The sequence below is a fragment of the Cetorhinus maximus genome, chromosome 21, assembly GCF_964194155.1.
Source record: "Cetorhinus maximus chromosome 21, sCetMax3.hap1.1, whole genome shotgun sequence".
In the NCBI taxonomy this organism is placed as follows: Eukaryota; Metazoa; Chordata; class Chondrichthyes; order Lamniformes; family Cetorhinidae; genus Cetorhinus; species Cetorhinus maximus.
In genome coordinates this window covers 25,361,795-25,383,727 of record NC_135899.1, presented here as the reverse complement: position 1 = coordinate 25,383,727, position 21,933 = coordinate 25,361,795, and the positions used below count along the sequence as shown (strand labels likewise).

The window sequence follows — 21,933 nt, the reverse complement described above, 5'->3', positions numbered from 1 at the left end:
CTGGTATCATTCTGATACAGCAAATTTCCCCAAAAAAGAGCAAGGCATGGAGAACTGGAGGAAGAAATTCCTGCTTCTCATTCCATCCCGCTTCCCCCATCCGATTGTGTTCCATATTCTGAATTCCCAAGTCTCGGAATTTTAAAAAGCCAGCTGGCTCCAAACTCAAGAGTCAGGTGGACATGTTGATAATGACAACAGCCTGTGTACACCTGACAACCTAGCTGTCCACTGAGAGTCAGTTGGTCAGCACTCTTGGCCCCTGAGTCATTATGTTTGTAGGTTCAAATCCCACACCAGAGTTTTGTAAATAATATTCGGCCTGTGCAGAGAGAGTGTTGCACTATCAAAAGTGCCGTGAGTGAGATGTTAAATCCCCAGGGCCTGATAATCTACATCTCAGTGTACTAAAGGGGGTGGCCATGGAAATACTGGATGTGTTGGTTGTCATCTTCCAAAATTCTGCAGATTCTGGAACAGTCCCAGAAGATTGGAGGATGGCAAATGTAACCCCACTATTTAAAAAAGGAGGGAGGGAGAAAACAGCTCGCCTAACATCAGTAGTAGGGAAAATGCTAGAGTCTATTATATACGATGGTGAAAACACAACACGTAGAGAATATCAACAGGATTAGAAATCATGTTTGACAAGCCTACTGGAGGTTTTTAAGGACGTAACTAGCAGAATAGATAAGGGAGAACCAGTGGATGTGGTGTATTTGGATTTTCAGAAAGCTTTTGATAAAGTCCCACATAAGACATTAGTGTGTAAAATTAAATATATTGGCATGGATTGAGAATTGATTAGCAGACAGGAAACAGAGAGTAGAAATAAAAGGGTCTTTTTCAGAGCGGCAGGAGGTAACTAATGGGGTACTACAGGGATCAGTGCTTGGGCCCCAGCTGTTCACAATATATATCAATGATTTGGATGAAGGAACCAAATGTAATATTTCTAAGTTTGCTGATGACACAAAACTTGGTGGGAATGTGAGCAGTGAGGAGGGTGTTAAGAGGCTTTAAGGTGATTTAGACAGGTTGAGTGAGTAGGCAAATACATGGCAGATGCAGTATAACGTGGATAAGTGTGAAGTTATCCACCTCAGTAGGAGAAACAGAATGGCAGAGTATTATTTAAATGGTGATAGATTGGGAAATGTTGATATACAAAAGGACCTGGGTGTCCTTGTCCACCAATTACTGGAAGCAAACATGCAGGTGCAGCAAGAAGTTAAGAAGGCAAATGGTATGTTGGCCTTCATTGCGAGAGCACTTGAGTACAGGAGCAAGGATGCTTACTGCAGCTGTACAGGGCCTTGGTGAGACCTGGAGTATTGTGTGCAGTTTTGGTCTCCTTACCTAAGGAAGAATATTCTTGCCACAGAGGGAGTACAGTGAAGGTTCACCAGATTGATTCCTAGGATGGCAGGATTGTCACATGAGGGGAGATTGGGCCAACTAGGCTTGTATTCACTGGAGTTTAAAAGGATGAGAGGAGATCTCATTGAAACATAAAAAATTCTGACAGGGATGGACAGACTAGATGCGGGGATGATGTTTCCTCTGGCTGGGGGGGTCTATAACAAGGGGTCACAGTCTCAGAATATGGGGTAGGCCATTTAGGACTGAGATGAGGAGAAACTTGTTGAAGTTCTGTTGAAGGGTCATGAGGACTCGAAACATCAACTGTACTCTTCTCCGCTGATGCTGCCAGACCTGCTGAGTTTTTCCAGGTATTTTTTATTTTTTGATGAGGAGAAACTTCTTCACTCAGTAGGTGGTGAGCCTGTGTAATTCTCTACCACAGAAGGCTGTGGAGGCGAAGTCACTGAATATATTTAAGAAGGAAATAGATAGATTTCTGGACTCTAAAAGCATCGAGGGGTATGGGGAGAGTGCAGGAGTGTGGCATTGAGATAGAGGATCAGCCATTTCTAATTTCTATCTAAAGTCCAGTCTTTCTTTAATTTAGTAATTGACTAAAAATTGCTCTTTGGGTTGGAAGAAGGTGAGTTTTAGGCCAGCCTTAAAACAGAGTTTATACAAGCTCTGTTTGCAGCTACAACTAGCTAATTAGCTAACTGGCTCAAACAGGTTTTCAGAGGCTAGATTCAGAGAGTATAAAAACAGGCCATCTTACAGTGCTGACTTTGTCTGCACTGGAGTGCTGCTTTGGGCTGCAGCAGAGTGCTTAAGTTGGAGTTTGATGACTGAGTGAGTTCAGTGAGGAGGGAACAAAGTGACCCTTTGAGTACCGTGAGTACAGTCGGGAAAGTATTTACTACTTTTATCGCTTATAGTTTTTAAGGTCTCATTTTGTGGTTCGTCGTTTGTAAGGGCTGTATTGTATAACAATGAGGAGCAGGAAAGAAGATCCATAGAGTAATTGATATTATTTGATATTAAGTATCTTCCAAAAGGTTTAATTTAATTTAAAGGGGTAAGTCATGGCAGGAGAGCTCAAAGCCGTGGTGTGGGAAGCCGGGAACATTTCCAGTGCCCGGGGCCAGCATGTGTGAGGGAAGTGTCTCCAGCTGCAGCTCCTGGAAGCCCGGGTTTCGGAGCTGGAGTGGCGGCTGGGGACACTGTGGACCATCAGCGAGGCGGAGATTATCGTGGATAGCACGTATGGAGAAGTGGTCACACCGCAGGCTAAGAGTCCACAGGCAGGAAGGGAATGGGTGACCATCAGGCAGAGCAAGAGGACTAGGGAGGCAGTGCAGGAATCTCCTGTGACTATTCCCCTGCAAAACAGATATACCACTTTGGATACTGTTGAGGGGAATGGCCTCTCAGGGGAAAGCAGCAACAGCCAAATTTGTGACACCATGGTTGCTCTGCTGCACAGGGGAGGAGTAAAAATGTGGGAATGCAATAGTTATAGGGGATTCAATTGTAAGGGGAATAGATAGGCGTTTCTGTGGTCGCAAACGAGACTCCAGAATGGTGCCATGGTCAAGGAGGTCTCCGATCAGCTACAGGACATTCTGAAGGGGGAGGATGAACAACCAGTGGTCGTGGTACACATTGGTACAAACGACATAGGTAAAAAAAGGGATGAGGTCCTAAAAGCAGAATATAGGGAGTTAGGAAGTAAGTTGAAAAGTAGGACCTCAAAGGTAGTGATCTCAGGATTACTACCAGTGCCACGTGCTAGTCAGAATAGAAATAGCAGGATGTATCGGATGAATATGTAGCTGAAGAGATGGTGTGAAGGGGAGGGTTTCAGATTCTTGGGGCATTGGGATCGGTTCTGGGGGAGGTGGGACCAGTACAAACTGGACGGGTTACATCTGGGCAGGACTGAGACTGATGTCCTAGGGGGAGTATTTACAAGAGTGGTTGGGGAGGGTTTAAACCAAAATGGCAGGGGGATGGGAATCTATGCAAGGAATCAGAAGAGGGGGGACCAAGGACAAGAACAAAAGACAGAAAGGGGAATAAGAAAAGTGATAGTCAGAAAAATCAAGGGCAAGAATCAAACAGGGCCTCAGTGAGAAATAGTGGGAATGGGACAAGTAATGTTAAAAAGACAAGCCTTAAGGCTTTGTGCCTTAATGCCAGGAGCATTCCCAATAAAGTGGATGAATTAAACGTGCAAATAGATGTAACCAGGTATGATATAGTCGGGATTACGGAGACATAGCTTCAGGGTGACCAGGAATGGGAACTAAACATCCAGGGGTATTCAGTATTTAGGAAGGACAGACAAAAAGGAAAAGGCGATGGAGTTGCATTGCTGGTTAAAGAGGAAATTAACACAAGAGTGAGGAAAGATATTAGCTCCGACAATGTGGAATCTGTATGGGTAGAGAAACACTAAGAGGCAAAAAATGTTGGTCAGGGTTGTGTAAAGACCCCCAAATTGTAGTGGTGATGTTGGGAATGGCATTAAACAAGAAATTAGAGACGCATACAATAAAGGAACATCTGTAATTATGGGTGACTTTAATCTGCATATAGATAGGGCAAATCAACTTAGTAACAATACCGGAGAGGAGGAATTCCTAGAGTGTATATGGGATGGCTTGCTGGATCAAGACATTGACGAACCAACTAGAGAACAGACCATCCTAGACTGGGTATTGTGTAATGAGAAAGGAATAATTGGCAATCTAGTTATGCGAGGCCCCTTGGGGATGAGCGACCATAATATGGTAGAATTCTTCATCAAGATGGAGAGTGACATTGTTGATTCTGAGACTTGTGTCCTGAATCTTAATAAAGGAAACTACGATGGTATGAGGTGTAAGTTGGTTCTGATGGGAAATATTACTTAAAGGGATGATGGTGGATAGGCAATGGCAAACATTCAAAGAGCGCATGGGTGAACTGCAACAATTGTTTATTCCTGTCTGGCGCAAAAGTAAAACAGGTAAGGTGGCCAAACCATAGCTTACAAGGGAAATTAGAGGTAGTATTAGGTCCAAGGAAGAGGCATACAAATTGGCCAGAAAAAAACAACAGACCTGAGGATTGGGAGCACTTTAGAATTCAGCAAAGGAAGACCAAGGGATTGATTAAGAAGGGGAAAATAGAGTACGAGAGTAAGCTTGTGGAGAACATGAAAATTGACTGTAAAAGTTTCAATAGGTATGTGAAGAAAAAAGATTGGTGAAGACAAATGTAGGTCCCTTACAGTCAAAAACAGAGGAATTTATAATGGTGAACAAAGAAATAGCTGACCAACTAACTGCACACTTTGGTTCTGTCTTCACAAAGGAGGACACAAATAACATACCAGATATGTTGGGGAACACAGGGTTTAGTGAGGGGGAGAAACTGAAAGAACTCGGTATTAGTAGGGAAATGGTGTTGGGGAAATTGATGGTATTGAAGGCCGATAAATCCCCAGGGCCTGATAATCTACATCCCAGAGTACTTAAGGAAGTGGCCCTAGAAATAGTGGATGACTTGGTGGTCGTCTTCTGAGATTCTATAGACTCTGGAACAGTTCCTACAGATTGGAGGGTAGCTAATGTAACCTCACTATTTAAAAAAGGAGGTAGAGAGAAAACAGGGAATTATAGACCAGTCAGCTTGATGTTGGTAGTGGGGAAAATTCTAGAGTCCATTATAAAAGATTTAATAGCTGAGCACTTGGAAAACAGTGGCAGAATCGGACAGAGTCAGCATGGATTTATGAAAGGGAAATCACGCTTGACAAATCTACTGGAATTTTTTGAGGATGTAACTAGTAGAGTTGATGAGGGGGAGCCAGTGGATGTGGTTTATTTGGACTTTCAGAAGGCTTTCGACAAAGTCCCACACAAGAGATTAGCATGTAAAATTAAAGCGCATGGGACTGGGGGTAGTGTATTGAGATTGATAGAAAACTGGTTGGCAGACAGGAAACAAAGAGTAGGAATAAACAGATCTTTTTCCGAATGGCAGGCAGTGACTAGTGGGGTACCACAGGGATCTGTGCTGGGACCCCAGCTGTTCACAATATGTATTAATGATTTAGATGACGGAACTAAATGTAATATCTCCAAATTTGCAAATGACACAAAGCTGGGTGGGAGGGTGAGCTGTGAGGAGGATGCAGAGATGCTTCAGTGTGATTTGTACAACTGAGTGAGTGGGCAAATGCATGGCAGATGCAGTATAATGTGGATAAATGTGAGGCTATCCACTTTGGTAGCAAAAACAGGAAGGCAGATTATTATCTGAATGGCTAAAAATTGAGAGAGGGGAATGTGCAACGAGACGTGGGTGTCCTCGTACATCAGTCACTGAAGGTAAGCATGCAGGTGCAGTAGATATTAAAGAAGGCAAATGGTATGTTGGCCTTCATAGCGAGAGGATTCGAGTACAGGAACAGGGATGTCTTGCTGCAATTATATAGGGCTTTGGTGAGACCACACCTGGAATATTGTGTGTAGTTTTGATCTCCTTATCTGAGGAAGGATGTTCTTGCTATAGAGAGAGTGCAGCGAAGGTTTAGCAAACTGATTCCTGGGATGGCAGGACCAACATATGAGGAGTGATTTGAGTCGGTTAGCATTATATTCACTGGAGTTCAGAAGAATGAGGGGGGATCTCATAGAAACCTATAAAATTCTAACAGGACTAGACAGGGTAGATGCAGGAAGGATGTTCCCGATGGTGGGGGAGTCCAGAACCAGGGGTCACAGTCTGAGGATATGGGGTAGACCATTTAGGAGTGAGATGAGGAGAAATTTCTTCACCCAGAGAGTGGTGAGCCTGTGGAATTCGCTACCACAGAAAGTAGTTGAGGCCAAAACATTGTATGTTTTCAAGAAGGAGTTAGATATAGCTCTTGGGGCGAAAGGGGTCAAAGGATATGGAGAGAAAGCGGGAGCAGGCTATTGAGTTGGATGATCAGCCATGATCATAATGAATGGCGGAGCAGGCTGAAAGGGCTGAATGGCCTACTCCTGCTCCTAGTTTCTATGTTTTTATGTTTCTAAACTGAGGCTCCCGTCTGCCCTCTCTGCTGGATGGAGGTGATCCAATAGCCACTATTTCGAAAGAGAGCAGGGGAGTTCACCCCGGTGGCCTGCAGCCAATATTCATTCCTCAGCAAACCTCACCCTAAAACCGACGATCTGGTCACTTTTTCTTTATTCATTCAGGGGATGTGGGCTTCTCTGGCTGGGCCAGCATTTAATGCCCATCCCTAGTTGCCCTTGGGAAGGTGTTGGTGAGTCACCTTCTTGAGCCACCGCTGCACAGCAAGCTCCCCCATTGCTGTCTGTGGGAGCTTGCTGTGCACAAATTGGCTGCTGCGTTTCTTACATTACAATGGCGAATACATTTCAAAAATACTTCATGGCTTTTAAGTGCTTTGAGACATCCTGAGCCCCTGAAAGGGGAAGCATAAACACGAGTTACAGCTCTCACCTTGACACTTTATGCCGGAGGCCTGTACAGAGCCCCTTCTCACTGCAGCCCGAGTGATAGCTTGTACTCCCAAATGGTGCCTCGTTGTTCCTGCGCTGTCTTGACTTTTTGGGTGTCTTTACTCTTCTGAGCTCTTGCTGCTGTCTGGCCCCAACTCTCTGGGGTTTTGTCTTGTATCTGATGCTGTGCCAACTTGTCTAGAGTGCTTCCTTGCCCTTGGAGCGGTGGAATATCATGTCACTGTAAAACTCACTTTTTAAGAGATTTGGCTGTGCTCCTGGTTGCGATCTGTGGTTTCTCAGTTACTGCCTGGAGGAGAAAACAGTTTGCGGATCCAAGCAGAAACTCGGAGTTAAGGTCTAAAGTACAGTCTTGTTCACAGCAGCAAAGCTTCCCTCGCTCAGTTACCACCAAGTCGCTAGCTGCTTTTTCAGGAAGTTTATAAGAACAGGGTTTATCTCTTCCCCTTAACAATTAATGCAATTTCCCTTTTTCTCAATCGTGTTTTTATTCATTCATGGGATGTGGGCGTTGCTAGCTAGGCCAGCATTTATTGCCCATCTCTAATTGCTCTTGTTCAAAGTGCATTTAAGAGTCAACCGTTTTGCTATGGACCTGGAGTCACATGTAGGCCAGAGCAGGTATGGACGGCAGATTTCCTTCCCTAAAGGACATTAGTGAACCAGGTGGGTTTTTACAACCCACAATCGGCAATCGTTTCATGGTCATCATTAGACTTTTTAAAATTCCGGATGTTCATTAAATTCAAATTTCGCCATTTGTGGTGGTGGGATTCAAACCCGGGTCCCCAGAGCATTACCCTGATTCTTTGGATTAACTAGTCCAGTGACAATACCACTAAGCCACCGCCTTCACCACCTTGACTAACATGCATGCCCTCAGTTCCCCTGCTAGCCTCTTTTCCCCCAGTTCACTGCCGTTGTAGTTTTTGCTACCTGGTAGGGGGGCACAGCCTTCACTTGGCACCCAAAGTGGTACAGTCTCCGTGTCTGAGTGGAGAAGATAAGGGCCAGCTCCTATTTTTCACTGGGGAGGAGATGGGGGAAATGAGACACTGACTACAACAACATGGATCTATATAGCAAATTCAGTGTAGCAAAACGTCCCAAGGCTCTTCACAGGAACGGTCAACACTGAACCACATGGGAAGACATTAGCTGACCGAATGCTTGGTCAAATAGATAGATTTTAAGGAGGGTCTTAAAGGAAGAAAGTGAGGTTGAGAGGGGGAGATTGTACAGGGAGGGAATTCCAGAGCTTGGGGGCCGGGCAGCTGAAGGCCCAGCCGTTAACGGTGAAGCAATTAAAATCAGGGATGCTCAAGGGGTCAGAATTGAATCTGCACAGAGATTGCAGAGGGGCTGAAGGCAGTTACAGAGATAGGGAGGGGTGTAGGGGACTGGAGGAGGTTACAGAGATAGGGAGGGGTGTAGGGGCTGGAGGCGGTTACAGAGATAGGGAGAGGTGTAGGGGCTGCAGGAGGTTACAGAGATAGGGAGGGGTGTAGGGGCTGCAGGAGGTTACAGAGATAGGGAGGGGTGTAGGGGCTGCAGGAGGTTACAGAGATAGGGAGAGGTGTAGGGGTTGCAGGAGGTTACAGAGATAGGGAGAGGTGTAGGGTTGCAGGAGGTTACAGAGATAGGGAGAGGTGTAGGGGTTGCAGGAGGTTACAGAGATAGGGAGAGGTGTAGGGGTTGCAGGAGGCTACAGAGATAGGGAGGGGTGTAGGGGACTGGAGGAGGTTACAGAGACAGGGAGAGATGTAGGGGCTGCAGGAGGTTACAGAGATAGGGAGAGGTGTAGGGGCTGCAGGAGGTTACAGAGATAGGGAGAGGTGTAGTGGTTGCAGGAGGTTACAGAGATAGGGAGGGGTGTAGGGGCTGAAGGATGTTACAGAGATAGGGAGGAGTGTAGGGGCTGGAAGAAGTTACAAAGATAGGGAGGAGTATAGGGGCTGAAGGATGTCAGAGAGATAGGGAGGGATGTATGGGTTGGAGGAAGTCACAGAGATAAAGTGAGTATAGGGGCTGGAGGAGATGATGGGGTAGGGAGAGATGTAGGTGCTGGAGGAGGTAACAGAGATAGGGAGGAGTGTCGAGGCTGGAGGAGGTTACAGAGATAGGGAAGAGTTTAGGGGCTGGAGGAAGAAAGAGAGATAGGGAGGGGTGTAGGGGACTGGAGGAGGTTACAGAAATAGGGATGGGTGTAGGGGACTGGAGGAGGTTACAGAGATAGGGAGGGGTGTAAGGGCTAGAGGAGGTTACAGAGACAGGGAGGGGTGTAGCGGCTAGAGGAGGTTACAGAGAAAGGGAGGGGTTTAGGGACTGTAGGGGGTTACGGAGATAGGGAAGGGTGTAGGGGACTGGAGGAGGTTACAGAGATAGGGAGGGGTGTAGGGGACTGGAGGAGGTTACAGAGATAGGGAGGAGTGTAGGGGCTGGAGGAGGTTACAGAGATAGGGAGGGGTGTAGGGGACTGGAGGAGGTTACAGAGATAGGGAGGAGTGTAGGGGTTGGAGGAGGTTACAGAGATAGGGAGGGGTCTAGGGGACTGGAGGAAGTTACAGAGAAAGGGAGGGGTTTAGGGACTGTAGGAGGTTACGGAGATAGGGAGGGGTGTAGGGGCTGGAGGAGGTTACAGAGATAGGAAGGGGTGTAGGGGCTGTAGGAGGTTACGGAGATAGGGAGGGGTTTAGGGACTGTAGGAGATTACGGAGATAGGGAGGGGTGTAGGGCACTGTAGGAGATTACGGATATAGGGAGAGGTGTAGGGGACTGGAGGAGGTTACAGAGATAGGGAGTGGTGTAGGGGCTGGTGGAGGTTACAGAGATAGGGAGTGGTGTAGGGGCTAGAGGAGGTTACAGAGATAGGGAGAGGTGTAGGAGCTGGTGGAGGTTATGGATACAATGAGGGTAGTTGGGGGCAGTAAAGGAGGCCTTGTGGTGCAGTGGGTACTGTCCCTGCCTCAAAGCTTGAAGCTCCGGGTTGAAGTTCCACTCCAGGATTTGATGGACAAGGAAGCTACTTTCATAACACAACCAAACAAGTGGGGTATCAACTTGTAAATCCTTCCAACACATGCCAATGGCAGATGGTAAGAGCAGGGCAACTCCTGGTCAGCCGTCTGACAGAAAGGAAATTAGAGCCTCTACCATCACTATCCATAGCTCCAGGCTTCAACATGCATGTAAAAGTGTATTTGTTACGGCAACACAGTCTCCTTTGGATGCTGATTGGCTCAGTTAGCTGCTGTGGATCATACTGGTCAACAGCACAGTGTTCAATGCCTGTTCCGGCTGGGATGGAATTGGGACCTGCCTCCCTAGAATATCTGTGGTGGAAGTCATAGTAGATTAGAGCTATATTTAGCCAGGGAAGTGAAGAAGGAAAAGTAGGGCTGGCATTCTGTAGTGTCAATATTCTATTTATGGCTCTTAGCTCAATTAGTTTTTTGGCAAGGGAGTTACGGTGATCACCAACTATGCAAAAAATCTGTGAGAACATCCAGGGATAATCCAAAATTTGTAACAGACTCTGACCCAACACACCACCATGTTCCAGATGAGGAAAGGACAGTGTCTGACCCACTGTCCAACCCAGTCCCAGAGTGGGGAAAGGACAGTGTCTGACCCACTGCCCCACTCAGTCCCAGAGGGGGAAAGGAGAGTGTCTGACCCACTGTCCCACACAGTCCCAGAGGGGGAAAGGAGTGTCTGACCCACTGTCCCACCCAGTCCCAGAGGGGGAAAGGACAGTGTCTGACCCACTGTCCCACCCAGTCCCAGAGGGGGAAAGGAGAGTGTCTGACCCACTGTCCCACCCAGTCCCAGAGGGGGAAAGGAGTGTCTGACCCACTGTCCCACCCAGTCCCAGAGGGGGAAAGGACAGTGTCTGACCCACTGTCCCACCCACTCCCAGAGGGGGAAAGGACAGTGTCTGACCCACTGTCCCACTCAGTCCCAGAGGGTGAAAGGACAGTGTCTGACCCACTGTCCCACCCAGTCCCAGAGGGGGAAAGGAGTGTCTGACCCACTGTCCCACCCAGTCCCAGAGGGGGGAAGGACAGTGTCTGACCCACTCAGTAGAACAAGGGAGGAAGGAAGTTGAGGCAAGAAAGTGGAAGGATTCAAAATTTGTTCAGATGCTATTCCCAGGAACTAAACCTTACCTCTACCCGTTGACAAATTCAGCGTATCGGCCTGTGTCATGTTCCTTCTGTCGGGTCGCTTTGCTCAGTGAACACGGTTACACATCTATCTACTAGTGAGTGAGTTGGTAATCAAGATATTGCAGATGCAGAGACCAATGTAAGCTGAAGCACAAAACAAAAACAAAAATACCTGGAAAAACAGAAGGGTCATTCGGACTTGAAATGTTAACTGTGTTCCTCTCCGCAGATGCCGGCAGACCTGCTGAGTTTTTCCGGGTATTTTTGTTTTTGTTTTGGATTTCCAGCATCTGCAGTTTTTTGCTTTTATCTAAGCTGAAGCACATGCTGTTTATTAACACAAGTAACAGACAACTGACACATGTGCTTCTCCAACCAGACCTTATTCTAAACTACTGATTAATATTGTGTCCCATGCTACACAGCAATTGGGTAATACAGTCATGTGGTCAATCTGCTCACATTCTCTTAAAGGTGTATTGCACCTCAGATTACCATCCTTCCCCCCTTACTTGAAAGTACAATTTATAATCTTTACAATATATCAACTATTTACATAAATGAACTATTTACAAATTCAGTCTCTCTGGAGGTTTCTTCAAACATCACAGTTCTACGACTTCGGATGGTTTGTCTGAGCCCTCTCTCTCAGGAGTCATCTGTCCACTAGACTCTCACGTAGAAACCTGTAGGTTTATCTTTTCGACTCTCTGAGGCTCAACGGATCCTACATGCATTTCCAAACCAAAATGAGTTACTTCCACATGTGGTGTCAGCTGCAATGGGAATGCTTGGCGCATCCTTTCCTGTAGATCTGTTTCCCTTTTCCTGAGGTGATCTACGTGTCTCCTAATTATCCAAACTTTGACCAATATGTAATAGGAAAGGGGTCCTGTCACTACACTAAATTCACTTGATAGCCATTTGGGTCCATCTTGCCAAAAACTGTGTCTCCAACAGTGAAGTTTCTTTCACGGACTTGAAGGTCTGGACTGCCCTCTCGGCCAAACCATTGGACGCAGGGTGGTACGGCAAGGTTCTCAACATGTGTTATGCCGTTTAGGCTTGTAAATCTTTGGAATTCCCCATTGGTGAATGCCGTTCCATTAACAGACACTATTATCTCTGGTAACCTGTGTATCGCAAAACTCTGACGCAATGTTTCTACGGTGGCAGCAGATGTGGGCGATCTCACCTCGTATGCATCCATCCACTTCAAGTGAGCGTCTATAATCAAGAGGAACATTGTGCCCAAAAAAGGCCCTGCGTAGTCAACATGGAGGTGGACCCATGGCCTTCCTGGCCATTCCCAGGGACATAATGGAGCAGAAGGGGGCAATTTCTGTACATGTCGGCATTGTATGCAGCTCTTGACTAAGTTTTCAATTTCTGTGTCCATCCCTGCCACCATAAGTAGCTGCGCACCAACATTTTCATTCCAGAGATGACAGGGTGAGCACTATGCAATTCGGTCAATATTGGCTGTCTTCCGCTCAAAGGCACAATGACTCTAGCTCCCCACAGCGAGATGCCATCCTGGCAGGTGAGCTTGTATCTCCTATTAAAATAAGGCTTAATTCCATCGGACTTTGGCTTGTTAGACCACCCTTGTAAGACTTGCTGGTGAGCGTGGTGCATGTCTAGTTTCATATATGATGTTCCCCCTGCCAGCTTGCAGGACAATTCATCAATTTTTGGTACAGGTTGCCTGTCAAGTCTGACCACTTTGTTAACGGTCAACTTGTAGCCCCCGCATATTCGCACACTCTGGTCAGGCTTTAATACTGGAACTACGGGTGCCGCCCATTCAGAAAATTGTACAGGTTGTAAGACTCCCAACCTTTCCAGCCTGTCTAATTTGACATCAACTTTTTCTCATCATGCATAGAGGGCTGGCCTCGCCTTCAAGAACCTGGGGTTGCCCCAGGACCCATGTGGATTTTAGTTTGCAGCCCCTGAATCTTCCCAAGCTCTTCCCTGAAAATGACTGTATATTTCTGTAATAACTCTTGCAGACCTTTCATTCTGAGTTGAAAAATCTCGGTCCACTCCAAGACAGTTCCCACCAAGTGGAGTTGGACCCTCCCTTACTACCATTATCAGGAGTAAATTAACAGACTGATTTCCATACTGCACTGGAACCTTGTATATGCCTCTTACTTGTATGTCTTCAGCAGTATACGTCTTTAATTTAGCATCTGAATTTTCCATATTTAATGAGTGGTCTCCTCCAATCAGATATTCGAACGTATGTTATCCTATAAGTGTTGTGGATACCCCTGTATCCACCTCCATTCAGATGGGTTTCTCGTTGACTTTTACTGTCACATAGTTTGGATCTGTTTTACCCATTTTTAAGTTGTGTAGTGAGTAAATATCTGACTCTGTTTGTTTCTTCTGGTTCTTCTATTATGTAGATTTCACAATTTCTACCTTTTCGTTTAAAGTTTTGTCTTTATCTGTCTTTACAACATTGCATAATGTGCCCATTATGATGGCAATAGAAGCACTCGATTCTTTTAAGTTGTCGTTCGCCTGGTTGCATTTCTGTTGTTCTTATGGTGGGTTTTCTCTGTTAAACCATTGCTTTTTGCTAGTCTGTTAATGATGGCTGTTTCCCGCCTTTCTGCAGAGCCCTGCGCTACCGCGCCATTTCTAACCGGTGCTTCCCTTGCGAATGGTGCGAAAGGCGGCACCATTTTGTGCTCCCTTGATTGCTTCTGAATCCTTGGCTGCACTCTCCATTGCACCAACTCCAGCACCTTCCTGAAGTCTAAATTTGTTTCTGACAACAACCTTTTTTGAATGGCGTCTTCATTAATCCCACATCCTAATCGGTCTCTTAACATGTCATTAATCGATGTCCTGAACTCACAGTGCTCTGTCAGCTGTTTTAAGGCTGCTACATTGCAAGTGACTGTCTCTCCAGGGGCGCGACACCTCGAATTGAATTTAAAATGCTGCGTTGTTACTGAGGGTTTCAGCTGAAAGTGGCTTCTCATGAGATTTACCAACTCATCAAAACTCTTGGAATCTGGGGCATTGGGTGCCGTTAGACTACGAATTTGGCCGTATGTTTTACTGCCGCACGTTGATAAGAGGATCGCCCGCCTCTTCTCCTCCCCCGATATGTCGTTAGCCAAAATGAAGAACGCAAGGCATTCAATATAATGTGACCAGTCATCGGTGGTCTGATCAAACAGGTCGATACGGCCAAACTGTGGCATACTGGAGGGAGGTAACTTCAACGACCAAGATGAAGGCTGTACTTACAATCGCCTTGCAAGGTACGGCTAATTTACTTCTCTTTAATTTCCGCAGCTTTCCTTGGTGCTTTTGACTGGTCAAATTTTACTTCGCCGCCAGTTGTAATGTTGCTTCTGTTGCGTTTCTTTGCTCAGTGAACACGGTTGCAGGTCTATCTACTGGTGAGCGAGTTGGTGAAAAAAATACTGCAGAGACAGAGATCAATGTAAGATGAAGCACATGCTGTTTATTAACACAAGTAACAGAGCACTAACACATGTGTGCTTCTCCAACCAGACCCTATTCTAAGTTACTGATTAACATTATAGCCCGCGCGACACAGCAATTGGGTCATACAGTCACGTGGTCAATCTGCTCATATTCTCTTAAATGTGTATTGCACCTCAGATTACCTCAGCCTGGGTCAAGTCCAAAGGAGCAGCTGTGCATGCAATGGAAAGCTGCTTCATGGCCTTGGTTTCAGGTTCATTGCTCATCTGATACAGCAAATGGCCTGTGGGTGAACAGTACTTGGCCCGAGTTAAGATCAACCCTGAGGGAACAGGCCCAATATAAGCTGTACATCCCAATCTTGCTTTGCTCTGATGAAGGGTCATACGAACTTGAAACGTTAACTGTGTTCCTCTCCGCAGATGCTGTCAGACCTGCTGAGTTTTTCCCCGTATTTTTGCTTTTGTTTTGCTTTCCTATTCTGTTAGGTTCTGACCAGTGTTTTTTGGAACTAGGCCTTTAAGCACAAAGGCTCTCAAGGGCTCTTATGCATAAGGAACCAGTTTGATCAGTTAAAAGCAAAATACTGCGGATGCTGGAAATCTGAAACAAAAACAAAAATAGCTGGGAAAACAAACAAAAATAGCTGAGTTTTTCCAGCTATTTCAGTTTGATCAGTTGCCTGCAGGACTCTAGAGGAATAGGTGGTGAATGGAGGTAGGGCGGTAGTTGGGGGCTGTTAATATGTTACAGGGATGTTCATGGCATCGATTCAGGCTGAACAGTGCCAAGCCAGGCAGATAATTACCAGCCTAACTTTTGCAAAGGCTCTTCTGGAAAACTTTCCCCTTATCAAACTGCCTATCAGAAGTACTCAAGACATTTTTCAAGCAGCAGATTATTTAGATATGCAGCGATGCACACCCAAACAGCCGGGCTTTCACAACATTCTTTTCCAAAAATATACTTTATTTATAAGGGCACAACAAATCAAATTTGACAGTCTGGAGATTGGAATTTAATGCTCTCTGTGGGGGCTTGTTTGGTTTTGTGGGGAGGGGGGCACCCTACCACCTTCCTGCCCCTGCCCCAGTTAAGTCCCTGGCGGGAAGGTTCATAGACGGCCTTCATGCCCCACTGTCAATTGAGGCCCTTAAGTGGGTAATTAATCTAAGGGCCTGGCGCTGCTCTTGCTGGTATTTAAGCAATAGCAAGTGGGGGCTCTCCAACGCGGATTGCCCGAAAAGCAGGCCCTATCGTTCAAAGATACTCAGTGGATGATCAAGGGACCCGGCATGGGGAAGGGGGGGGATTGCCGCTGAGATTCACCTCCTTCCCTTGCTGCTGACACCCCACCCCGCAACCCCCATCCCGTCATCACTGGCCTGCGGCCTGGATCCCTGCCAATCCTGGATCTTGGGTGGGGGCATTGCCTGCAGCGCTCAGGGGGAGCGAGATTTCTGCACCCTCCACGCCACCGGGGGTCCTTGATCTTAAGGAAGGCCCGCCGCTGCCCAATTAGATGCCCGATTGGCATATAACTTGTCGGATCTTCCCAAAAGGAGGCGACGCGGGGTGCTTGATGGCTCTGCAGCTGGCGGGCGAGATCCCTTTGGCCTCCATTATATACCACCCACAAAGTACCATACAGATCAGTTTCTTTCAATACAGTATGAGGTGTCTCACTACACTTGTCTTTACAGGTCATATTTACAATGTACATTTTCATTTCATGCCAAACATTCCCTGGTGTATACAGCCCAACTATTCCCATTCACTCCTGGCTGGTCTCCCACATTCTACCCTCTGTGAACTTGAGTTCATTCAAAACTATGTTGGCCATGTCTTAACTCACAGCAGTTCCTGTTCCCCAGCCTTGCCACGCTCGTTAACTTCCATGAGCTCCCGGCCAAACAACGTTTTGATTTTAAAATACCTGCCCTTGTTTTTAAATCTCTCCATGGCCCTGGACCTTCCCTATCTCTGCAATTTCCTCCAGGTGTCAAAATCAGATGTCACATGGATGGGAATCTGCTGAATCTGAGATGACTCTAGGCAAAGGCCAAAGCCTTTGTGCTCAAAATTCGCCATTTCCTGTTTACTGATGGCAGTGCACTAATTGCCGTTCAGGGCTGGGCTTGCAATGTAGCATGGGCTTGTTCTCCAATTTCAGCCTTACAACCAGCTCGAAGAAAACAGAAGTAATGTATCAGCTTGCTTCAGGAAGCCCTATCTCGAGCCCAAGGTTTCAGCCCAAGGCCAGAACCTGCCAGCAGTGGATAAGTTCATTTATCTTGGCAGCACACACTCTCGGGCTGTCTGCATCGATGACAAGATGCAAGAATTGCCAAAGCAAGCCTTCGAGCATTAGTGTTGGAACAAGGAGGAGTTAGTCTGCCTACCAAACTGAAAGTCTATACAGCAATAGTCCTACCCCCTCTGCTCTACGCATGCGAGACTTGGACTGTGTACCAGCATCATGCCAAGGAACTCAACCGCTTTCATTTGAGCTGCCTTCGGAAGCTTCTGAAGATCGGATGGCAGGTCAAAATACCAGGCACTGAGGTTCTCACCCGAGCGGGCATGCCAAGCATCCGCATCATATCGAGACAGTCACAACTGAGTTGGGCTTGTCATGTAGCCAGAATGTCTGACACTCACGTATCCAAGCAAATTTTCTAAGGAGAGTTTGAGTCAAGGGTGCGCCCTCATGGGGGTTAAAGGAGGTGTCAATTAATAAAAAAATTTGGAAAGCTGGTCTCAGCAAACCATCATTGTGTCACATGTGGGCCAGACCAGGTAAGGACGGCAGATTTCCTTCCCTAAAGGACATTAGTGAACCAGATGGGTTTTTACAAAAACAAATGGCCGTTATCATGATCACCAATATTGAGAGTAGCTTTCGTTGGGCAGGTTTATTAACTGAACTTAAATTCCACCGGCTTCTATGGTGGGATTTGATCCCATATTCCCAAAGTATTGGCCTGTACTTTTGGATTACTAGTCCGGTGATTTAACCACTATCTTCTCCTCAATTGACACACATCTGGTGGGGGCCTCTGGAGTGTTTAGAATGTGTGGTACAAGGTGAATATTACAGCACATGCAAGCAGCGGCAGCAGGAGATGGAGGCAGCAGTCGCTGTGGACAGCTTACATCGGAGGATAGAGGGCAGCTTCAGCCATGCTTACCCAACCGGCAATGCAGAGCCTGGGGAGGGGACATATTCAGAGTGGGTGCTAGTGGAGTAACAAAGAGAGACAGCCAGCAGAATTTCTTGATCCTGAAGCAGTTGTGACCCTTGCGATGAAAATGGAGGAGTCCATCCGTGACATGAGCACCGCCATGTCTCAGGTATATGAGCACATGAGCTTCGCCACTGAAAGACTGGTCAACCTCATAGGGAGGCAGTCCACAGAGAGAGTGCAGGAGAAGCGAACTGGCATTCTGTAGCATTAGTCGCTCCATCCCAGTGATGGCACATGGATGCACGTACTCCCAAACGGGAGCTCTCCCTCTCATTATGGTGAAAGCGGATGTGTTTCTGGGCCATGGGAGGGCGGAGGGATGAAGGGATGATGTGGATGGGGCCCCCACCCAAGGGACCCCACCTTCTGAAGCTGCCCCTCTAACTACAACACACGATAAGCCTCACACCCCACCATGGCCACCGCTGTCCCTGCACGAGGACAGCTGGCACAGCCTGTCAGGGTGCCACTGCGCTTGCCTCGACCTGAGGGACGACATCATGGGCATCTCAGCCTTCCCTCCACAGGCGCTCTAGCTACAGGGGAGGGGCTCTCACAGGAATTGGGAGGAGGAGGGGGATGTGCGGAGGGCAGAGAAACAGTGATAACATCACACCGTTTCCCCGTCTCCTGTTGCTGAACACTCAGGCCTGAGACAATGGGGCTCTGATAGCCACATGGGAGCAGTCAATCATTGCCCTCTCCCTGAGGGGATCCCGTCATGGAAGCAAAGGCCCCCCCCCCCCCCCCCCCCCCCACCCACCGTCTGTGACTGACTGGCTGCATCTGTTGCTGAAGGAGACAAAATTCGATGCCCTCAGGAAAGTGCACCCATTACCTGAGATACGCAGCTGTGGGCTCCCCATTGCGAGATCGCACATAAAGGGCCTAGAGAGAGGTGAGAACTTTCAAGGTCACAGTCAACGTGACAGCTACTGGTGCTGGCTGTGCCCCAGAGCCTTGTGCCATGAGGTCATCCTCCAGGAGTGTGCCCGACTCAAACACCAGCTGCCTTGATAGATGACACCGTCAGTGGCATTGCTACTCTGCCCTCCAACGTGCTCAGGAAGCTGAATCTCTTGCAGTAAATTAAATTCTCCTGCCCCTCGACCAGCACCTCTGCATCCACACATGCCATGTGACTGAGTTTGTTGTTGGGGTTGGTACCCCTCCCCACCTCTGAGTAGGTGAAACCCCCCCACCACCCCAATATCAGAGTCAGGCACTGGGACTTCAGCTGACAACCTTCCCTTGTACCTTTGGAATGAATAATTTCTCAAAGGCCCTCTCTCCATCACCAATCGCAATGGTTCAGCTTTGCTTTTAAGATTGGCAGTGTTGTATATTTTAGATCTCAGATCCATGCAGAGATGGCATTAGTTTCTAAGTGTGTACCAGATGTAACTTATAGTGCTTTAAAATGTCTTTGCAGTCACAAAATGCCTGCACTCATGCTTATAGCTCAGCTTCCTGTAGCTTCTGTGGTGTCGGTTTATTTTGGTCTGAGTCAACATCCAGGCTTAATCAATCAAACAGAGTGAGCATAGATCAGTTATCAAACTCACACAATCAAACACAGAACAACTGAACAGTTGAACAGGCTAATAGACGTGCAAGAATCTCTGATCACTGTTCAATATTTTTACACAACGCTATATATGCCTGTCACTTCAAGCAAGGGCTTCCGGTGACACAACATGGAGCCATGCACCTCTGGTAAATATTTGCTGCTGTACTTAATTGACTGCTCACTGTGTCCTCAATGACTTTAATTATCCCAATGATTAAACACCTTAATTAACGAAAGCGGCAGCTTCACATTGCGCAACTGGCATGCCGCGCCTGCAGTGTGAATTTGCTGATTCGCCCGCCTCCTAACCCACCTTCAGCTCCACGGCAAAATCCAGCCCTACGTTTCAGGTCGGTAATCCCCCATCAGAACTGGAAACGGTCAGAGATGTTCCAGACCTTAAGCTAATACAGAGGTAGGGAAAGGGGTGTGGGGAGGCAGGGGAGTAAAGGACAAAAGGGAATGCCTGTGATATGGTGGCAGGCAGAAGAGTTTCAATGGTTAAAAGGGATGATGTTAGAAAGTAAAAAAGTGATAGTCAAGGGACAACTAATGAAGCGAAAGACAGATCTAGAGGAAGTGTAAACGGCGATTGCGGAATCATCATCTGAAAAATGGGGGATGGGGGAAAGAGATTATGATCTGAAATAAGTGAACTCAATGTTGAGCCTGGCAGGCTGTAAAGTGCGTAATTGATAGACGAGGTACTGTTCCTCGAGCTTTCTGTGGAGCATCACTGGAAAGTGCAGCAGACTGAGGACAGTCTGAGGACAGAGAGGTCAGCGTGGGAGCAGGACAGAGAATTAAAACAGAAGGCAAACAGAAGCTCCGGGTCAGGCTGGTGGACTGAGTGGAGGTGTTCCGCAAAGCAGTCACCCAGTCTGCATTTGGTTTCCCCAGTGTGGAGAAGACCGCATTGTGAGCAGCGAATGCAGTATACCAAATCAAAAAAGCAGTACAAGCAAATTGCTGTTTCACTTGGAAGGAGTGTTTGGGGTTTTGAACGGGGAGAAGGACAGGTGTTGCATCTCTTGAGGTTGCAGGGAAAGATGCCATACAAAAGGGAGGGAGTGTTGGGGGTGACTGAGGAATGGGCCAGGGTGTCGCAGGGAACAGTTCCTTCAGAATGCTAAAAGGTGAGGGGAGGGTAAGATGTGTTTGGTGGTGGTGTCACACTGGTGGTGGCAGAGATGGCGGAGGTTGGTCTGTTAGCTGGTGAGTTGGAAAGTGAGGAAAAGGGGAAACCCATAATGGTTCTGGGAGGGAGGGGAAGAGGTGAGACCATGGAAATTGGATGGCCATGGTTGAAGGCCAACCAAGGTGGAAGGGAATCTTCAGTTGAGGAAATGGAGACATATTGGGAGCACAGTTGTGACAGAGCTGGAGAAAATGAGAGACAAGAAAGAATCTAACTATCTCACGGTGATACTCAACAGCATTACCATCACTGAATCTCCCACCATCAACATCCTGGAGGTTACCATTGACTGAGAGCCAAACATGTTTTTAATTCATTCATGGGATGTGGGCATCACTGGCTAAGCCAGCATTTATGGCCCATCCCTAACTGCCTTTGAGAAGGTGGTGGTGAGCTGACTTCTTGAACCGCTGCAGTCCATGTGGTGTAGGTACACCTACAGTGCTGTTAGGGAGGGAGTTCCAGGATTTTGACTCATCGACAGTGAAAGAACGGCGATATATTTCCAAGTCAGGATGGTGAGTGACTTGGAGGGGAACTTCTAGGTGGTGGTGTTCCCATGTGTCTACTGCCCTTGTCCTTCTATATGGTAGTGGTTCTGGATTTGGGAGGTGCTGTCGAAGGAAGCTTGGTGAATTCTTGCAGTGCAACCTGTAGGTGGCACACACTGCTGCCACTGTGTGTCGATGGTGGAGGGAGGGAATGTTTGTGGATGGGGTGCCAATCAAGTGGGCTGCTTTATCCTGGATGGTGTCGTGCTTCTTGAGTTTGTTGGAGCTGCACTCATCCAGGCAAGTGGAGGTTATTCCAACATACTGCTGACTTGTGCTTTGTAGGTGGTGGACAGGCTTTGGGGAGTCAGGAGGTAAGTGACTTGCTGCAGGATTCCTAGCCTCTGACCTGCTCTTGTAGCCACAGTATTTATATGGCTAGCCCAGTTCAGTTTCTGGTCATGGTAACCCCCAGGATGTTGATAATGAGGGATTCAGTGATAGTAATGCCATTGAACATCACGGGATGATGGTTAGATTCTCTCTTGCTGGAGATGGTCATTGCCTGGCTCTTATGTGGCGTGATTGTTACTTGCCGCTTGTCAGCTCAAGCTTGGATATTGTCCAGGTCTTGCTGTATTTGGACATGGACTGCTTTGGTATCTGAGGAGTCGCGAATGGTGTTGAACATTGCGCAATCATCAGCGAGCACCCCCACTTCTGACCTTATGATGGAAGGAAGATCATTGATAAAGCAGTTGAAAATGGTTGGACCTACGACACTACCCTGAGGAACTCCTGCAGTGATGTCCTGGAGCTGAGATGAGTGACCTCAAACAATCACCACCATCTTCTTTTGTGCTAGGTATGACTTCAACCAGTGGAGAGTCCAA

The 21,933-nt window shown here is 47.2% G+C and overlaps 1 protein-coding gene across 2 annotated transcripts in view; it reads right to left on the bottom strand.

Annotated features, from left to right (window-relative positions):
* Window positions 1-21,933, bottom strand: part of LOC144695778 (torsin-4A-like) — a 96,604-nt gene that overhangs the window by 7,410 nt on the left and 67,261 nt on the right. Inside the window, exon 2 of one of the 2 annotated variants that reach the window (XM_078566762.1) lies at window positions 6,868-7,082. The gene's annotated coding sequence lies outside the window, so the exon portion shown is untranslated. Of the gene's footprint in view, window positions 1-6,867; window positions 8,279-21,933 lie in introns of those variants that run through there. The other variant, XM_078566761.1, reaches the window with a different exon arrangement.